Source organism: Drosophila kikkawai, chromosome 3R (assembly GCF_030179895.1).
Source record: "Drosophila kikkawai strain 14028-0561.14 chromosome 3R, DkikHiC1v2, whole genome shotgun sequence".
In the NCBI taxonomy this organism is placed as follows: domain Eukaryota; kingdom Metazoa; phylum Arthropoda; class Insecta; order Diptera; family Drosophilidae; genus Drosophila; species Drosophila kikkawai.
Genome location: NC_091731.1, coordinates 7180284 through 7198250, shown reverse-complemented (window position 1 = coordinate 7198250; position 17967 = coordinate 7180284). Strand labels below are relative to the sequence as shown.

General features: G+C 43.4%; 2 long non-coding RNA genes across 2 annotated transcripts; both read right to left on the bottom strand.

Moving 5' to 3' along the window:
* Positions 1–2206: 2206 nt before the first annotated feature.
* Positions 2207–3376, bottom strand: LOC138928891 (uncharacterized). Its single transcript, XR_011445301.1, has 3 exons — positions 3174–3376; positions 2997–3114; positions 2207–2937 (listed from the first exon to the last, which is right to left on the bottom strand). It is a non-coding gene; the product is annotated as an uncharacterized lncRNA (long non-coding RNA).
* Positions 3377–3606: 230 nt separating this feature from the next.
* On the bottom strand, positions 3607–4983 carry LOC138928921 (uncharacterized). The gene is made up of 3 exons (XR_011445328.1): positions 4701–4983; positions 4156–4641; positions 3607–4040 (listed from the first exon to the last, which is right to left on the bottom strand). It is a non-coding gene; the product is annotated as an uncharacterized lncRNA (long non-coding RNA).
* Between the last annotated feature and the right edge of the window lie 12984 nt (positions 4984–17967).

The following is a 17967-nucleotide window of genomic DNA, read 5'->3' as shown; positions in this document are numbered from 1 at the left end:
AGGCAACCTCGCCTCTCTGGGCATCGGCTCCTTCCGACAGCGACAAACACCCATAGAGGTGATCGTCATCATCGACGAAAACGAGGAGGAAGCGAACCTGGACGACCGCTCTGGGCCCCGTCAGTCCTTGGCGCCCCTACACATCAGCCCCATCGGGCCACGACCACTCCCTCTGGAAGTCGCCCACCACCGTGGCGATGACGAGGAGGGGGTGAATCCGGACGACCGCATAGAACTCCGTCCACCATCTCCAAATGGGATGCCGCCCTTAGTGCCCCTACACATCAGCCCCATCGGGCCACGACCACTCCCTCTGGAAGTCGCCCACCATCGTGGCGATGACGAGGAGGGGGTGAATCCGGACGACCACACCGGGCTTCGTCCATCACCTCCAAGGGGCGTGCTGCTCTTGGCACCCCTGCACACCGGCTCCATCGGGCCACCGCCACTCCCTCCGGAAGTTGCCAACCATATTGGCGATGACGAGGAGGAGGTGTACCCAGACGGCCGATTCGGACCCCTCACCCTGCCCCGACGACGTGAGTCTCCACTCGGAGATCACGCACCCGCTGCCAACATCGAGGACTCCTGGGGCCAAGTCGACGCCCTGCCAGACGACTGGTTTAACTTCGACCGCCTGGCAGAAGACGCCCTGGGCGACCTGTTCGGTACGTTCGACACCCTGGACGAGGCAGCCATGGAGGACGCCAACGGCACCAGGCCGGAGGACCCTTCCCACGGCGGAGGAAAGCGTCGATATCCGCAGGAGTCGCCTCCCACGGCTGGTCCCAAGCACTAACCGAACCCCGTCGTACATGGGCGAGGTGGAAGCAGCCCTGACCGAGTGCTTCGGCCAGATACCCGAGGACATATACGATCTGGGGACCACCGACGAAGGGTCTTCGTCGACCGCTACAGCCGGCGAGAATGAAACTAGCCGGGACAGTGGCCTGTCCAACGCCTCACGGTCGCCGCCCCCGCGTTGGTCGCCATCCGCCACCACTCCCGCCGGATCTTCACCGCTCCAGGGATGGTCCACGTCCACCGCCGCTCGTGCCAGATCTCCTCCGTCCTCGTATGAGGAAATCTTTGGCCTGGGACCCTACCCCGGCCCACATACCACCGCTCTATGCGCGGCAGTTACGCCCAGGCGCGACCCACAACCACGTCTGCCCACCATCGTGGAACTGGCCGCAGAGGAGGCGTGACGGAGAGCGGAGGACCTCAGCGAGGAACTCTGCAACCCGGCGGTGGCCCAACCGCAAAATAATGGCCCACCACCACCGATCCCGCACCGCCGAGCGCGACGTCGGAGTGCGCCATGGGCAGACAGCCCAACCAGCTCATCCGACGAGGATACCTCAATGGACATCGACGGAGGAGCCCACACCACTCCCCGCTGGGTACCACCCTCATCGGGGTGGACAACGCCGAACGGTACATTGCCAGCCGCCTTGCTCGGCCGGATCCAAGGGCGCCTCGAAGCGCCACGACGGCGGTATATTCGGGTTCAGGAGGAGGAAGGGAACCAGCGGTTCCGAGTCCAGATAAATAGAAACGGAAGGGTGATCGTCACTCTCCAGCCCTCCCGAAGATGGGATGGAGTGCGACGAAGTCGCAAAATATATACATATTATCAAAGAGTATAGAACTGTCATGCCCAGCCCATAGCTCTTGCCGCTCGCATTGTTTTTGTAATTGCTCTTAGGCATAGGCAAAGCAATCGTCGTATACATACAGTCAACACACAATTTATTCGGTCACCCTTGATTTCCAACTGCATTCATTAATAACTCAACAAATACGTAACGAAAACCAACAAATTATATTTCATAGTGAAGATTAACATTCTTAGAATTTATTTTAACAAAAAAATAAGGAACTTTCAATATAAACATTAGATATTTTCTTAAACAAGCGAAAAAAGTCATAATTTTACGCACAAAAATTATTCGTACACATCAAAGAATATTAAAAAAAACAACATATTTCTTTATCCAATATTTGTAATATTTGGTGGGTCCTCCCTTAGCATTGATGACAGCTTGTAAACGTCGACCCCTGCTTTTTACCATATTTTTTTATATTATTTTATTTATTACATCATTTAAGAGGTTGAATCTTAAGCACTTTTATTAAACAAAAATGTTTCTTCGCTATAGGCTTATAAAATCGAAAAATTTAAAATATATATAAATATACTAGTAAGCCAGGCGAACTCCGTTACGCCACTTTCGGCAAATTATCCGTTTAATTGAAGTGTTCTTTGGTAAACCACATTTTTTGTGATGTATTGTGGTTAATGGAATTATCTAGGGACCAAATAGCCTCTGGGATGTTAAAATCACCAAGAACTACTAACTAAGTGGTCCCTATCCAAAAGTCTTTTATAGATTAACTGAATAGCGGAAAGATGGTTTCAATAAATAGGAAGTTCCGACAATGGAGGAAAGATGAAACTGTCTCGTTGGTGGTATTGCCATAAGGGGTTTTTTCAAGGTAAGCTGATTATCCGCCTTACCAATTTCGGACGGTAGTCCGGGCCTGACACCCTGGTAGGGAGCTGGGGCTCTGAGAGGACAACTGTTAGGACCCTCCAGTGGACAAAACGGATATGGGCAACACCGGGGGCACGGTCTCACCCGCGACACCTTCGGATAACGAATATTTTCTAGCACTCTATCTCAGGATTCTTGAAATTTGTCCTGAGGTCGATGGCTATGTCGAGGAAGTGTTAGGAGCCTGCCACGCTGGTTGGGATCCTCTTAGATGCTGCACACCAGTTGATCTTCGTGTGCTCACGCGTTGTCTGAATCGGGCATTTTCCCTTACTACATTTCGTTTCTCCTCGCTTAAGTTCTGTGAACACACTTGTTGCTGGCATGCATGCCTTGTGAGGAGACCGATGTTCAAACGTCGTGCTCTAGGCATTTTGAACTATATGCAAAGTGGTTAATTTAACCTCAAATCCACCAAATTTTCACAGTTCAACTTACCAGCTTAAAGACAAATGCTGGTTTCCAATTGAAATGTTAGGAAACGAATAACTTTTTTTTTTTTGCAAAACCATGGAAATCGGTTGGTGCGTTCTGGAGTTATGTATATGATATGGGCCTATAGGCAGAGTGGTTAATTTAACCTCAAATCCGCATAATTTACATAGTTCAACTCACCACCTTTTCTGTTGCAATTATTCTTGAAAAATTCCGAAGAAGAGGACACTAAGCTTGCCTCAAATGCTACAAATTCCCAAGGCTCAGATGCACCATTTGTTTTACTAAACCATTCGAAAGTGCCCAATAAGTTAATTAAAATCGGGGACAAAGACAGGCCGGCAATAGCTGAGAATATTTCCACCGCTGGTCCTGATTGGATAGTAATTCTGTCCTATCCGGGAAATTCTGGTCTTGATCAAGGACTATAGGCAGAGCGGTTAATTTAACCTCTAATCCACATAATTTATACATTACACTCACCACCTTTTCTGTTGCAATTATTCTTGAAAAAGACGCTGAAATATATGAGGAAGAAGAAGAGGACACTAAGCTTCCCTGAAAAGCACCAAATTTCCAAGGCTCAGATGCACAATTTGTATTAGTAAGCCATTCGAAAGTGCCCAATATTAAATTTATTAAAATCGGGGACGAAGACAGTCCGGCAATAGCTGAGAATGAATAACATATTTTTTTACTGATTCTTCACAATTCCACAAAATTAGTTTTGTTTTGTTTTGTTTCATAAAATAAACTGAGTAGAGAATTACGGCATTCTATGTATCAGTGATGGCCTTTATGCAAAAATGACTTTCCCGATTTTCTGTTGCAATTTTTCCTGAATTTTCTTTACTGCTTATATAACGAATTCAAACACCTTTCCAACGAATGCAAAACCGTGGAAATCATGCGTCGTGTTCCCTGAATGTTGCACCGCACATTCAGCTGATCCACCATTGACGAAATGAAATATATTTGCAGAAATTGATGCGGTTCCTCTGTTGTTGGCACCAATGAACCATGCAAATGATATATTTGTCCTTGTATCTGTAATTGCAAACAATCATTTGTTGAAGAATCGCGTGATGGTGTAGTCCGTAGAGTGTATGTTGTTATTATGTTGCAATTCTTTGTGTTTTGTGTAAGTGATTCTAACTTTTACCTTGCAAGTCGGTATGAAGCCGCCTTCTCGAATGATATTAGCTCCAAAGGAAGTCATGCGAAAGCAGTTATTGTATTCAAGGATGTGTTGAAGAAAATGGCTGGAATCTGGATCACTTCCATCGAACAATGCTTTCAGTGGCTGTGGTGGTGTAAGTAATGGATCCAGTTTGACTTTTCCACTTGCGCAGCACAATCCAGCAGTTTCTCTTTTAAACTTTAACGCATTGCAATATCGGCATATAGTCGTCATAGGTCCAATATCTAATTTTCTATCATCTCTGTAGTTCGCAGAGGGATCATATTGAAATGCCAAGCGATTGTATGATGCCAATGATCTATGTGTGCTCACGCGTCGTCTTAATCGGTCATATTCTCTTCTTGCATTTCGTCTTTCCTCGCTTAAGTTCTGTGAATACCCTTGTTGCTGGATTGCATGCCTTCTGCGGAGAACGATGTTCACACGTCGTGCCTTAGGCATTTTGGACTATAGGCAGAGCGGTTAATTTAACCTCTAATCCACATAATTTACACAGTTCAACTTACCACCCTAAATACAAATGCTGATATGAAACGAATAACTTATTTTACTCCAAATGAAACACAATTTCGATTTGTCATAAAATCAACTGAGTAACGAATTATGGCATGCTATGTGGGAGTGTTGGCGCTTTATGCAAAAATGATTTTCCCGCTTTCTGTTGCAATTTTTCCTGAATTTTCTTTACTGCATAAAATCACAAATTCCGAGACCTTTCCAACGAATGCAAAACCGTGGAAATCGGTTCGTGCGTTCTGGAGTTAATTGATCCCCGCAGAAAACTCGACTTATTTTTATATAATAGATTTTATTATCAGTTTATTCGACTGTATTTAATTTAAAACATTAATTTAACACAATAATTCAAAACACAAAACGAAAACAAATTCATACAACATGTAAAATTTTAAAAACACCTAGAAATACCCACAAATCGTTGTCTAGATTTGATTTTATTTGTCAAACATAACCTGGTAACAGGCCTGGGAAAAATCCTCCATCTGAACCCTCCCCGAGGGTGCCGGCTGGGCAATGGGCACTATATTAACCCGGACAGGGGTAATGCATTGCTGCTTGCCCCGTCCGCGATAATACAGTGTCTAGCTAAGGCCACGGCTCAACTCCTTCTGCCCTAAAAAGCCTAAGGAAGTGAGCCGTTAGCCATGGGTGGAGGTGCCTGGCGGAAGGCATAAAACGCAAGTGGGTGGTACCCCTGAAAAAGAAACCATTCTGGAGGGTTTAAAGAAAGAAACCAGGGCTGGGATGTCAGCCCAAACGTCGGTGGAAGGCGTGACCGCTACAACCGGCGGGCATGGGGGGGAGCAATCCCCTCTGCGTGTCGCCAGCGGTTAAACCTCTGATGTGACGGGAGCAGGTCATGTCAGTTGCAACGCTACTGCCGAAAAACTACGCAGGGGAAGTTGAGCCGCTCACGTGCCATAGTCGAAACAGACTCGGACCTTGAGTGCGTGCAGCTTCCCCACTCACCGAAACCAGGCACCAGCTCCCAGCGCAGGGACGGGCCAAAGCGGTCAAGCGAGGGTATGAAGGCCAAGGCGCAGTACAAGGCTGCCCTCCGCATCCAGGATCGGCTCCAGAAAAAAGCCGCCCTATCCCCAGAGGAGAAGGCAAAGCTTACCTGGGCTGAGGAGAAAATCGCTGAGGGGATGCTTCACTTCGCCAAACTCCCCCATATGAGTTCGACTGGCGGATTCGCCAACAAGGTGGAGGAGACGCTTGCCAACAAAAGGCAACGCTCAACCGAAAGCGCCTCTATGGACGCACCGGGGAGCAAGCGGCAACGCGGGCCTAAAGAGGCAGGCCCTCCTCAAATGGCGAAAAAGCCCAAAAAAAACTGCAAAAGTCACCTGATCGTGGCCCTCATTGACAGAAGCGATGAAGCCGGCAAAATGACCGAGGCGCAGTGGAAGATGGTGCACGCGCGGCTCGTTGAGTCATTGTACGCACGGATGGAGGATGATCCCGAAGCTCCCATGCCCACCTTCGATGGCGCTGGGTGGCTAAATGGGGTCAAAATCCTAAAGTGCATAGATGACCCGACGAGGAAGTGGCTGACGTAAGCGGTCTGCCAGTTGGATGCGCTGTGGGAGGGAGCCAAGCTAGAGCTGGTGGACCGGGAGCTAATCCCATCCACTCCAAAAGCGAAGGGACTCTTCCCCATCGCAATCCAAGCGGACCGGGCGCTGAAGCTGCTGCAGTGTCAGAACCCGGATATCCCAACCGCGGACTGGAAGGTTCTACACGTTGCGGCCCCATCACCCAAAGAGGGGGGGGGGGCAAAGTGCAGTCCTCCAGATAAACAAGGAGGCAGAGGACATCCTTTATCCCAAATACGGGAAGATGGCGTGGGGCATGGGTAGCGTATACCTGCGCCTCAAAAAGCGCCACCCCGGGGATAAGGTTGCTCACACCCTGAAGGCAGATGTGGTGGAGAAGGACCTAGGTCGGGAAACCATCGTGGATGCCGACCGGGAAATGACGCTGGATGAGTCCGACGAAGGAGAGGACGGTGACCTGACCGTAGTAGTCAACCCGTCGTATGGAGGTGAGGCCAGTACCCATGACACTCAGGGTGCTGCAGCTCAACCTCCATAAGAGGAAGGTCGCGTCGGCGGAACTCCTCATAGCCATGGAGCAAGGATCCGCCGACATAGCTTTGATCCAGGAGCCATGGATCGCCTCAGGCAATGCCATCGTCGGACTGAAGTCCGCAAATTACAATTTGCTCCATCCACCAACGGTAAGCAGGAATAGAACCGCCGTACTTGTACAGAAGGGTCTACACGCTAAACTTATGTCTCACTACAGCTCTGATGACCTGACCGTAGTGATGCTAGAGAGCGGGAAAAAGCGCCTTTTGGTAGCTTCCTGCTACATGGCACACGACAGAACGGTCCCACCAGAAGAACTCATGAGCTTGGTAGAAGCCAACCCGAAGGACCAGCAACTGCTCGTGGGTGCAGACGCCAACGCGCACCACTGTGTATGGGGGAGCCCCGACATAAACGACAGAGGTGAGTCCCTCTTAGACTTTATACTCTCAACCAACCTGAGTATAGCAAACGTGGGGGAGGAACACACCTATGTAGGTCCCACCTCCTCAAACGTGCTAGATCTTACGCTGGTAAGGGGACAAGGTACTTTGGTATCAGAATGGAGAGTCCTTGAGAGACCATCCTTCTCAGATCATAAGTACATACGGTTCCAATACGCATTCGAACACTCTCCAAAACAATCAGTCTTCAGGAACCCCCGGAATACTAACTGGGGAAAGTTCAAGGAGACTATCGTGACACGGCTCGCGATCTTTCCGGGCATAGTAGAATCCGCGGAAGACATAGAAAAGTCCCTAGAGACACTCTCCAAAGAACTGCTGGATGCGTACCACGCATCATGCCCTATATCGGACACGAGAAAGAGAACCAGGCCACCCTGGTGGAATAAGGACCTTTCGCTCCGACGCAAAAAACTTAAAGAATTCTTCAAAATCGCCAAGCAGGCGAAAGATGACATCATCAATGAGGAATACAAAGTCCTACTTAGGGACTACAAGAAGGAAATACGCAAGGCGCAGAGAAACTCATGTAGAAACTTCTGCTCCAATATAGAGACTGCCCCGGAAACAGCTAGACTCCGGAAGCTGCTATCGAAGCAGCCAACCATACAGAGTCAGCTCAAACGCGACGACGGACAGTGGACGCGCATTTCCCAGGATGCACTGAGGTACCCGATGCAAATAAGCACCAGGACCTAGCAACTGGAGTAAAGCGTCTCCCAAAAGGTTTAATATCCTCTGGTAGAATCCACTGGGCTATAGACTCCTTTGCGAGGATAAAAGCAACAGGACCAGATGGAATATTCCCAGCCATGCTGCAGGTGACCAAGGAGGTGATCACCCCATGGCTCTACGCAATATATACAGCTTGTTTAAGCACGGGCTATATCCCTATCCAATGGAGGACCTCTCGGATTGTCTTCCTGCCCAAAGCAGGAAAGTGCAGCCACGTGAGCCGCAAGGATTACAGACTGATAAGCCTCACCTCATTCCTACTTAAAACGCTGGAAAAGCTGCTGGACCTATACATCAGGAACGATGTAGGGAGACAACTGTCGACCAACCAGCACGCCTACACGAAGGGGAAATCAGTGGAGTGGCACTACATTCGTTGGTAGCCACCAATGAGAGAGCCCTAAACAATAAGGAGTATGCACTTGGAGTGTTCGTGGACATATCCGGGGCATTTAACAACGTTAGCACGGACGCAATAATGGATCGCCTAGAAGCGACCAACTCGTCCCCCGCTATCAACTTGTGGATAAAAAATCTTCTAAGTTGCCGGCGGGTACAATCAGATTGGGGCACCGCTTCCATGGTGAGAGGAGCGCACAGAGGCACGCCGCAAGGTGGGGTTCTGTCGCCCCTCCTATGGAATCTGGTTGTAGACGACCTAATCAAAAGATTCGAGAGGAAAGCACCAAAGATAACAGCTTATGCGGATGACATAAGCATAATTATCACGGGAGTCTGTCCATCGACCCTCAGCTCGATCATGGAAACAACACTCAGGGAGATATGTGAGTGGGCGGAGAAGGTAGGACTCAATATCAATGCGGATAAGACGGACCTTATTCTCTTCACCAAGAGATACAAGGTGCCGCAATGGCACAAACATATAATAAGCTTATGGAGAGAACCCAGCGGCAGGCACTGCTCTGCATATCAGGGGCGCTGAGGTCAACCCCCACCAAAGCACTCGAAACCATAATCGGTATATATCCCCTAGATATCCAAGCGCAACTGACAGCAGGAAAGGCGGCACAACGTCTGGTTGCATCAGGAAACTGGTCGCTACAAGGTTTCGGGCACAGTTCAATTGGTCGACACATGAGCAGTCCATCTGACTACATGATACCCAGAACGTGCCCGGATGTAAACACAACAGTATTCATGGGACCAAATGACTGGAAGTCAGGCCAGGACTCTGCTCAACACCTCAATATATACACCGACGGCTCCAAGATGGAAGGAGGAGTTGGAGCGGGCATATACTGTTCAGACCCTGAAATGAGGCTGTCGTATAAGCTACCAAGCTACTGCAGTATATTCCAGGCGGAAGTATTCGCCATCAGGAAAGCAGCAGAGCTTGCGCAGAGCATAAACCGTCCACATGAGGCGGTCAATTTGTTCGTAGACAGTCAAGCGGCGATAAGATCCATGCAATCATCAGCGGTCAGTTCCAAAAATGTACTGGCAAGCAGGGAGTCACTAGATAGCCTAAGCACGACTAAGTCAGTGAGGATCTACTGGGTTCCCAGCCACCAAGGCATAGACGGTAACGAAACCGCGGACTAACTTGCAAAGGAAGGCGTTGGACTGGCGAGTGAAAGAACAGAAAACGTCCCTATCTCCCTAAGAGCGCTCCAAAGCGAGCTAGAAAGACGGATGAAGCAAGCGCAAAAAGCAGGTGGAGGAGTAATTCCGCAACCTGCAAAATATCAAAAATCATGTGCAAAGAGCACAACGAGAAACTCACCCACTACGTGCTGCATCTTCCGCGGAAGGACTGCAGAATGTTAGTGGGTATTCTTACAGGTCACTGCCTGTCTGCTGCACATGCAGTCAAGCTGGGTATTACCGACAACGCCAAATGCCGGAAATGTGATGAATCCGAGGCAATCGAAACCTTGAAGCATCTCATTTGCAAATGTCCGGCCCTAAAGAGGGCAAGAATGAGATGCCTAGGCTCTCCAGTTCTGGCATCGCTAGAAGATGCCTCCAGGGAGAAAGCCAGGCGAACTCCTTGCCTTTGCGAAAAACATATTAATATTCAAGGATCTCGAAACCCGCATAAATAATCTCTAGGTCCATCCAGGAGTTTCCCCGGATAGCTATGGGCCATATTGGCCTATGTGTGGCCCCTCGAGGGCCGTCCGGTATAACCTAACCTAACCTAACCTAACCTGGTAACACAAAAATGGAATACAAAAGTTTCTTCTAAAGAAAAAAAAACAAACAAAAAAAAGACAAAAAATTTGAAGTCTAACCAGGATTTGAACCCATGCACTTCAGGGTGGCAGTCGGATGCCTTAGCCACTAGACCAACCGGCAAGCAGGCCTCGGGGTGCCCAGATCAAAGTAGAATCGAGCCTTGCGGGTTCCACGGGGAAAATGCGGGTTCTACCGCTGAAACCCGCCATACGACTGTAATATCATACCTCCGACATGGAATAGGATTGATTGTTTCCAAATTTTAAATGACAAGTCTTCTTTTGAAGTTTATTGTATCTTTACTTTATTTTGAGTTTTTATTAGGAGCAGCTATGGTGCCGCTCCAATGCTCAAAGAGTTTCTGATTTTTACAAAGTTCCTTAAGTTATAATTTAAGCTAGGTCTCGTAGCTGCGCTGCTCGCAGGCGGCGGCAGAGAGACGGCTGTGTATATATATTCTTATGTATAAGGGAATGTACTTATGTACATTGGCTATGCGCTCTCAAGTGAAGGCGCGAGGGGGTATGCGCGTGTAGTCCGTTCGATACAAATATGCCGACACTAGCACTTTCTGCGTGCAGGCTAAGCCTTAGCGATCGGTTCATATTTCGGCCACTTATGGTTTATGACCGGGACTTTGAAATGTGTAAGCACTGCAACAAAGTATTACAGTACTGTTTAAGTACTCTGGGTACAGTGCGTATTCGATATGTGTGCATACTACATCTCCCTCCTTTTGAAAAATAACGTAACTTAGTGAAGTTATTTTATAATAAGATTTATAATTAATACACTTTTAATTGTTTTTGCTTTTTTTTTTGTTTTTTTTTTTTTTTTTTTTGTGTATTGTGTTGTTATAATGTATTAATGTGTTTATGTATTATGTTTAGGTATAGCCATACTAAATGCAAATTATGAAATAAAGATTTTTAACCTATCCTTATGAACTGTTTGTGTCTTACGTTTATCATTTGCTATGACTATATTATCTTTAGCTCCTATTTCCGTTACTACATACGGACCTGTATATTTAACATCTAACTTATGACCTGTTTCGTTTTTTAACAAAACTTGGTCACCTACTGATCTATATCGTTTACTCTATGGTCGTATAATAATTTATTCCTATTCTTATTTGCTTCTAACATAACCTTAGCTCTTTTATAAGCTAGTTCTGATCTTAATCTAAGGAATCTACCTTAGCATAGTCATCTATATTATAAAGGGGTTCTATGCACTATCTATGCTATTGAAATGTTTCGGTAAATTACTTGTTTTACCGAATATTAACTCATGGACAATAAGTATGTGCCATGGAGGGGGTCGTGTTGAAACAAAAGACAAAGTATTGAGGCCATACGTCCCAATCAGTTTTGTCAACCGATATGTAGGATCGTATATACTCATTAAAGGTTCTATGGCTTCTTTCTACTGTTCCAACTGTCTGGTGGTGGTGTGCTGTTGATGTAATATTTTTGATATTCAAATATTTGCACAGATCGTCTATGATTGAATTCTTATACTCTGTTCCCATGTCCGTAATGAACGTCTTCATTGGACCGTACTTCAGAATAAAAGATTCAAATATGGCTTTAGCTACAGTATTAGCATTTTTATTTGGAATCGGTATTGCAACTAAATACTTAGTTAGATCACATATTAATGTGACTGCATACTCGTTACCATTTTCAGATTTTGGTAGTGGTCCGATGGTATCCACTATCACTCTGTCGAATGCATGTGTTGGTGTTTCTGTTAGTGTAAAAGGAGTCTTTGTGTGCTTTGTAACTTTAGCTTTCTGGCATTTTGGACATTTCCGTATGTACTCTTTTATGTCTGTGGACATATTTTTCCAGTAGTAGTGTCTCTGGACCTTGGCCAAGGTTTTTGAATTGCCAGTGTGACCTCCTTGTATTGGATCATCATGGAACGTAGACAAAATTGCTTATTTTTCTGTATCATTTGATACTAGAGTCACCGGGTTGAGTAGCGCTACTCTTAATGTTTTCAGTATCTTATTGCCCATTAATTTGAAATTATATATTGATATTTTATCAAAGATATTTTCCCACGGTGCCACTTTGAGTTGGCTGATTCTATGTATACCGGCTTGCCTTTGGAAAAATTGACCTAAGTCGATAACTCCATTAGTATATAGATCGCTAACTTCATATCTTGCAATAATTTTCTTGCCATGTTTAAATAAACATAACGTATCTTTTATATGCAAGGTCACTACTTTACGTACCTCATCATTGTTTATGACGTCGTATACGTTGGGCTTAGAAGCTTTATATAGAGATTGCATAGGCAATTCTTTTCCTTGTTGTTCCGCGCGGAATTTTTGTCTACTTTGGAATCTTGTAGTGACTTTCTTTATGGATCCGGTTACTTGTTGTAATTCCCTGATGGTTATTCTTGACAACGCATCAGCTACGTAATTATCCTTGCCCTTTAAATACTCGACTGTAAAATCGTATTCTTCTAGTTCGAGCCTCATGCGTGTAAGTTTAGAACTTGGATTAGTCATTGAAAATAAATATATAAGGGGTCTGTGATCCGTTTTAATTACGAAATGTTTTCCATAAATATACGGTCGAAAATGTAATATTGCCCAATGAATTGCAGATAATTCCTGCTCAGTAGTACACTTGTTACTTTCACCTTTAGTGAATGCTCTTGATGCGCATCCAATGGGAAGTTGGAGACCATTATGGTTTTGAGTTAAAACCGCTCCACATGCTTGCTTACTTGCATATGTTATTATGCAAAATTCTTTTGTAAAATCTGGATATTGTAACAAGGTAGGTTCCATAAGTTTTGTTTTTAGATATTGAAATGCAACTTCACAATCATCTGTCCATTTAAAAGGAACATACTTTTTACATAATCTTGTTATGTGCCGTGAATAGTCGGCGAAATTTTTTATAAAACGTCTGTAATAACAGAACGCGACGAAACGTCTAGCACTGTCCGCGTCGTGCGGGACTGGGTAATTCTTGATGACGTCATATTTCTTGTCATCTGGAAGTATTCCTTTATCTGTGCATTTATGACCTCGAAAAGTCACTTCATGCATAAAAAATGAACATTTTTCTGGATGTAACTTTAGGTTGTATTTCCTGCATTTCTCAAAAACATCTGTTTCTTTCTTAAGCATATGTTTTTCGGAACAACCTATTACTATTAAGTCATCCATGTAAAGGAATGAGAAGGTTCTAATCCAGAGAATGCAATAGTCATCATTCTCTGAAACTAATTTGGAGCTATTTTTAATCCGAATGGTAATCGCGTGAAGCGATATGAGCCATTGCTCGTTAAAAAAGACGTTATATCTCTTGAACCTTTTTCTAGTTCAATTTGATGGAATCCTGACATTATGTCAAGGCATGAAAAGTATTTAGCTCGACCTAGTTGATCTAAAATATCATCAATTCTAGGTAATGGGAATTTATCAGATAGTAATTATTTATTAATCTGACGATAGTCAATTACTAATCGCCATTTCTTTAAATTGGACCCGGGGGATGATTTCTTAGGAACAAGTAACAGAGGGCTATTATATTCAGAAATAGATGGTTCGACAATCCCGTCGGAGATTAATTTTCCGACTTGCTTTTGAATTTCATCAACCTGACTATGAGGGCTTCGATAGTTCTTTATATAGACTGGCTCATCATCTTTTAATCTCAGTTTTTGTTTATAAAAATTGTTCGTTGTTATTGATTCGGTTTCCAATCCGAATATATATTTCTATACTGAGTGCATAAGCTGGAAAGCTGTGACTTAAATTGTGGAGGGAAATTTTTTGAAAGTTGCGATAGTACAGATTTTTCTCTATTGTCTGGATTTGTGTTGACTACATCGTAGTTCGAAAGTGGTTCACATGTTAGATTATCTGTACTTACTATTTGGTTTGTATTTGTTGTATTAATTAATCTTATGAAGGCATTTTGGGATGTTGCTATGGTATTCGCAACGTAAATACCATGCTGAATTTCCTGATTTGGAATTAATACACTGTCTTCTTTTGAATTAAGTTCAATTTTCCGAATAACTTGGGATCTTGCTGGCAGAAGTATTGAATTGAGAAGTATTGGCTGAGATTAACTGTGTGAATTCTGGCTTCGTCTAATTTTTAATATTTAAAGGGGTTTGAGAGTTTTCCGATGCGCCTTGGGATACTCGGACATTGCTTTGATTATTGGCGTTTGACCCGTGGTTATTTCCACCTCGCTTGTTTCCGCCACGGTTATTTCCTCTATAATAATTATTGTTATTGTTATTATTATTTCGGTTGTAACCGTTATTCTGATAATTTTTGGCCATTTTTGCCTTTATCACGTCGGATGTTTCACCGACTATGGTGTCTTGCAATTTTTTGATTATTGCATTAATGGTGGTGTTCAAACATGAACACGTTTATATAGATAAGAACGCATCTGTTAGCGATTAAGTCCCGGCCACAGTGCACTGGGTAGCACTTGTGTGCATAGCTATAAGAAACCGCCACTTGAGCCTATGTAACAAGTAACCCGAAATATGACCTCCTATGAGCGGTCTGGGTTTGTTTAAGATATGTGCTATCGGGTTGACATGTGCACCCTTATCGCACTTAGAATATTTCTCACGATCGGGAACTGTCCGATGCGTGAGTCTAGAACTAAGATTTACAATGAACATTCTCATGTTAGCTATATAAGCTAGGGTTTGAATGAAATAAAATCAGTTTCTTACAAAAACTCAGCAAATGAAGACTTCTCATTTATTTGGAATGCTCTTTCATTTTGGTCCTTCGACCGCGCTGCAACTTTCCCCCCTGTGGTAAGAGGTTCAGAGTTTTAAACCAGCACCTTAAAAGATTAAGGCTGCAAAAATAAAGATCTCTTGTTTCCCCCCACCCGTGGTAAGGAACAGAGAATAATATTATAAAACAAAAAGACACAAAAGATTTTTTTATGTTTAAATTGAAGCACCATTTAGGCTTGACATAGCTAAAGGTTGCTGTAATACCATTAAAATATATGGTTAGGAAGCGTAGTCAGGCCTTTTTTGAAAATAAAGAAAAACATCAGTAGTGAATGTGATACCATTGAAATATATGGTTAGGAGGCGTACTGAGGCCTTTTTTGAAAAAAAAATAAATAAAAAGAAACATCAGTAGTGAATGTGCTAAGGAGATAAGAAGTGCATTAAAATAAAAAAAAAAATTTTTTTGATTGGAAAGAAAAATAAAAATAAAAATAAAAAGAACAAAACAAAACAAAAACAAAAAGAAGAAAAGTGAAGCAGTGCAAAATCATTCAACAACGGCGGCAAATACAGCCGCAGCAAGAAAATCGACGACTACAGCGGCAGCGACTACAGCGGCAGCGACTACGACGGCGGCAACTACAGCGGCAGCGGCAGCGGCAACAACGACAGCGGCAGAAAAAGATAAGACACAAATTTACTATATATTAGAATTATAAGTTAAAAAAATAATAATAAGATAATTTTGATATATGTATATATAAAAAAAAAAAAAGATGTTGTCCGAGCAAATTTTAAGCCTGCTGAAAAGGCAGTCAGAAATTAATAAGGGCTGTGGGGAAATCCTAAATGGAGATGTAGTATTGTCAAGTCAGGAAATAAAATATGTGAATGAGTTGGAGAGAGAAACTCAAACCACTCACAAAATGCTAGTTAGATTAGGCCCCATAGACCATGAATATTTTAGTAAAAAGAGTTATGACCGAATATTTGATGCTTTTCGACAAATTCGAGAGAAGATCGCGGAGTCAGTTAAGAAAAGTCAAGGTAGTCAAGAGGATCACAAGCACCCGTTATTAGAGCAGCAAATTCAGAAACTTAGGGATTACCTTGAGGAAACTTATAGGGAAATACAGAGCCAGAAACGCGAAACCTTGCGTATAAGGAAAAATAAAATCCATTTCCTCTGGCAAAATTTTGCCGACCGCAAAAATGAAGTAGGAGCATGTAGCTTAAACTTGGAGTCAGCGCTGAGTGAGCTAGAATTTGACGTTCAAAATATCTCATTTGAGATAAATAAACAATTAAAGGAGAGGGTCGGAGAAAAATTTGGGGTACTTACACCACCCCAGAACTACCAACCCTACCAAAAATTGAGGGTTCCACCTTTGGCGGTCAGGCCAAAGAGTGGGACATATTTCATGATTTGTTTATGGATTTAATCCATTCTAGGGAAAGTCGTAGCACTTCCCTAAAATTCAATTATTTGAAATCAGCCTTAAAAGGTGAGGCAAGAAACGTTGTAGCCCATCTGTTAATGGGTACAGCGGAAAATTATGAGGCCGCTGGGACCTTCTAACCAAGCGGTACGAAAATAAGAGAAAAATATTCTCTGACCAACTAAATCGCCTAATGGATTTGTCAATGCTGAATATTGATTCCGTTAGGCAGATTAAATTGTTTATAGACACAATAAATGAATCGATACACATTTTGAAACTGAAGGCTAATTTGTCCGATGAAGTTGATGTGTTATTTGCTCACATTGTGCTCAGGAAATTTAATACACAGACTCATCAGTTATATGAGAGTCATTATACCCTTGCAGGGTATTATAATTTCAGTCAGAAGTTTGCAACGCAGTGAAGAAGACCTTTCCGACCCTATAAAGTATATATATTCTTGATCAGCATCAACAGCCGAGTCGATCTAGCCATGTCCCTCTGTCCGTCTGTCCGTCTGTCCGTCCATCTGTCCGTCTGTCCGTCCGTCTGTCCGTTTCTACGCAAACTAGTCTCTCAGTTTTAAAGCTATCTGAATGAAACTTTGCATATAGTCTTCTATGTACTCTCACTGCTATATATGTCGGAACGGGCCGAATCGGACAACTATATCATATAGCTGCCATACAAATGTTCGATAAATTTTTAGAAAAAAAATTATAACTTGGCTGTTTTTCAACATTTTTTAGATAGGCTATTGTATATTATTTCAGAATTTCGATAAAAATTTCATGAAAATCGGACGACTATATCTTATAGCTGCCATAGAAACGATCGGGAAATTAATAGAAAAAACATTATAACTTCGTTGTTTTTCAACCTATTTTTATCTACTCTGAGTTATAAGCTTATTTTATTAGTTCAGAATTTTGGTATAAATTTCATGGAAATCGGACGACTATATCTTATAGCTGCCATAGGAACGATCGGGAAATTAATAGAAAAAACATTATAACTTCGTTGTTTTTCAACCTATTTTTATCTACTCTGAGATATAAGCTTATATTATTAGTTCAGAACTTTGGTATAAATTTTATGAAAATCGGACAACTATATGATATAGCTGCCATATAAACCGATCGGTAGATGTAGAGAAAATGTAAAACTGGGAATGTAAAACTGTAACTGTCAAACTCTAAACAATAAGTATAGGTAAAATTTAATGAAATAATATCTGCAAGGGTATACAAACTTCGGCGTGCCGAAGTTAGCTTCCTTTCTTGTTTTTAAAAAAACCAAAGACATCCAGCAATTAGCGGATGTAATGGAATTTTTAGAGCAGCGGCTGAGTTCCACTAGCTCCGTACAGGAAGAAAAACCTGTCAATAGAAATTTTAATTTTTCAAAAAGTTTTGCCAAAAATAATTATGTTTCGAAAAGAAACGAATTTTTAAACATGAATGAAGTAAAGTGCCACATCTGCAAAATGATGGGTCACATTGTAACGCAGTGCCACAAATTTAAGGGTATGAATCCCACAGAACGACTAGAAGTCGTAAGAAAAACACA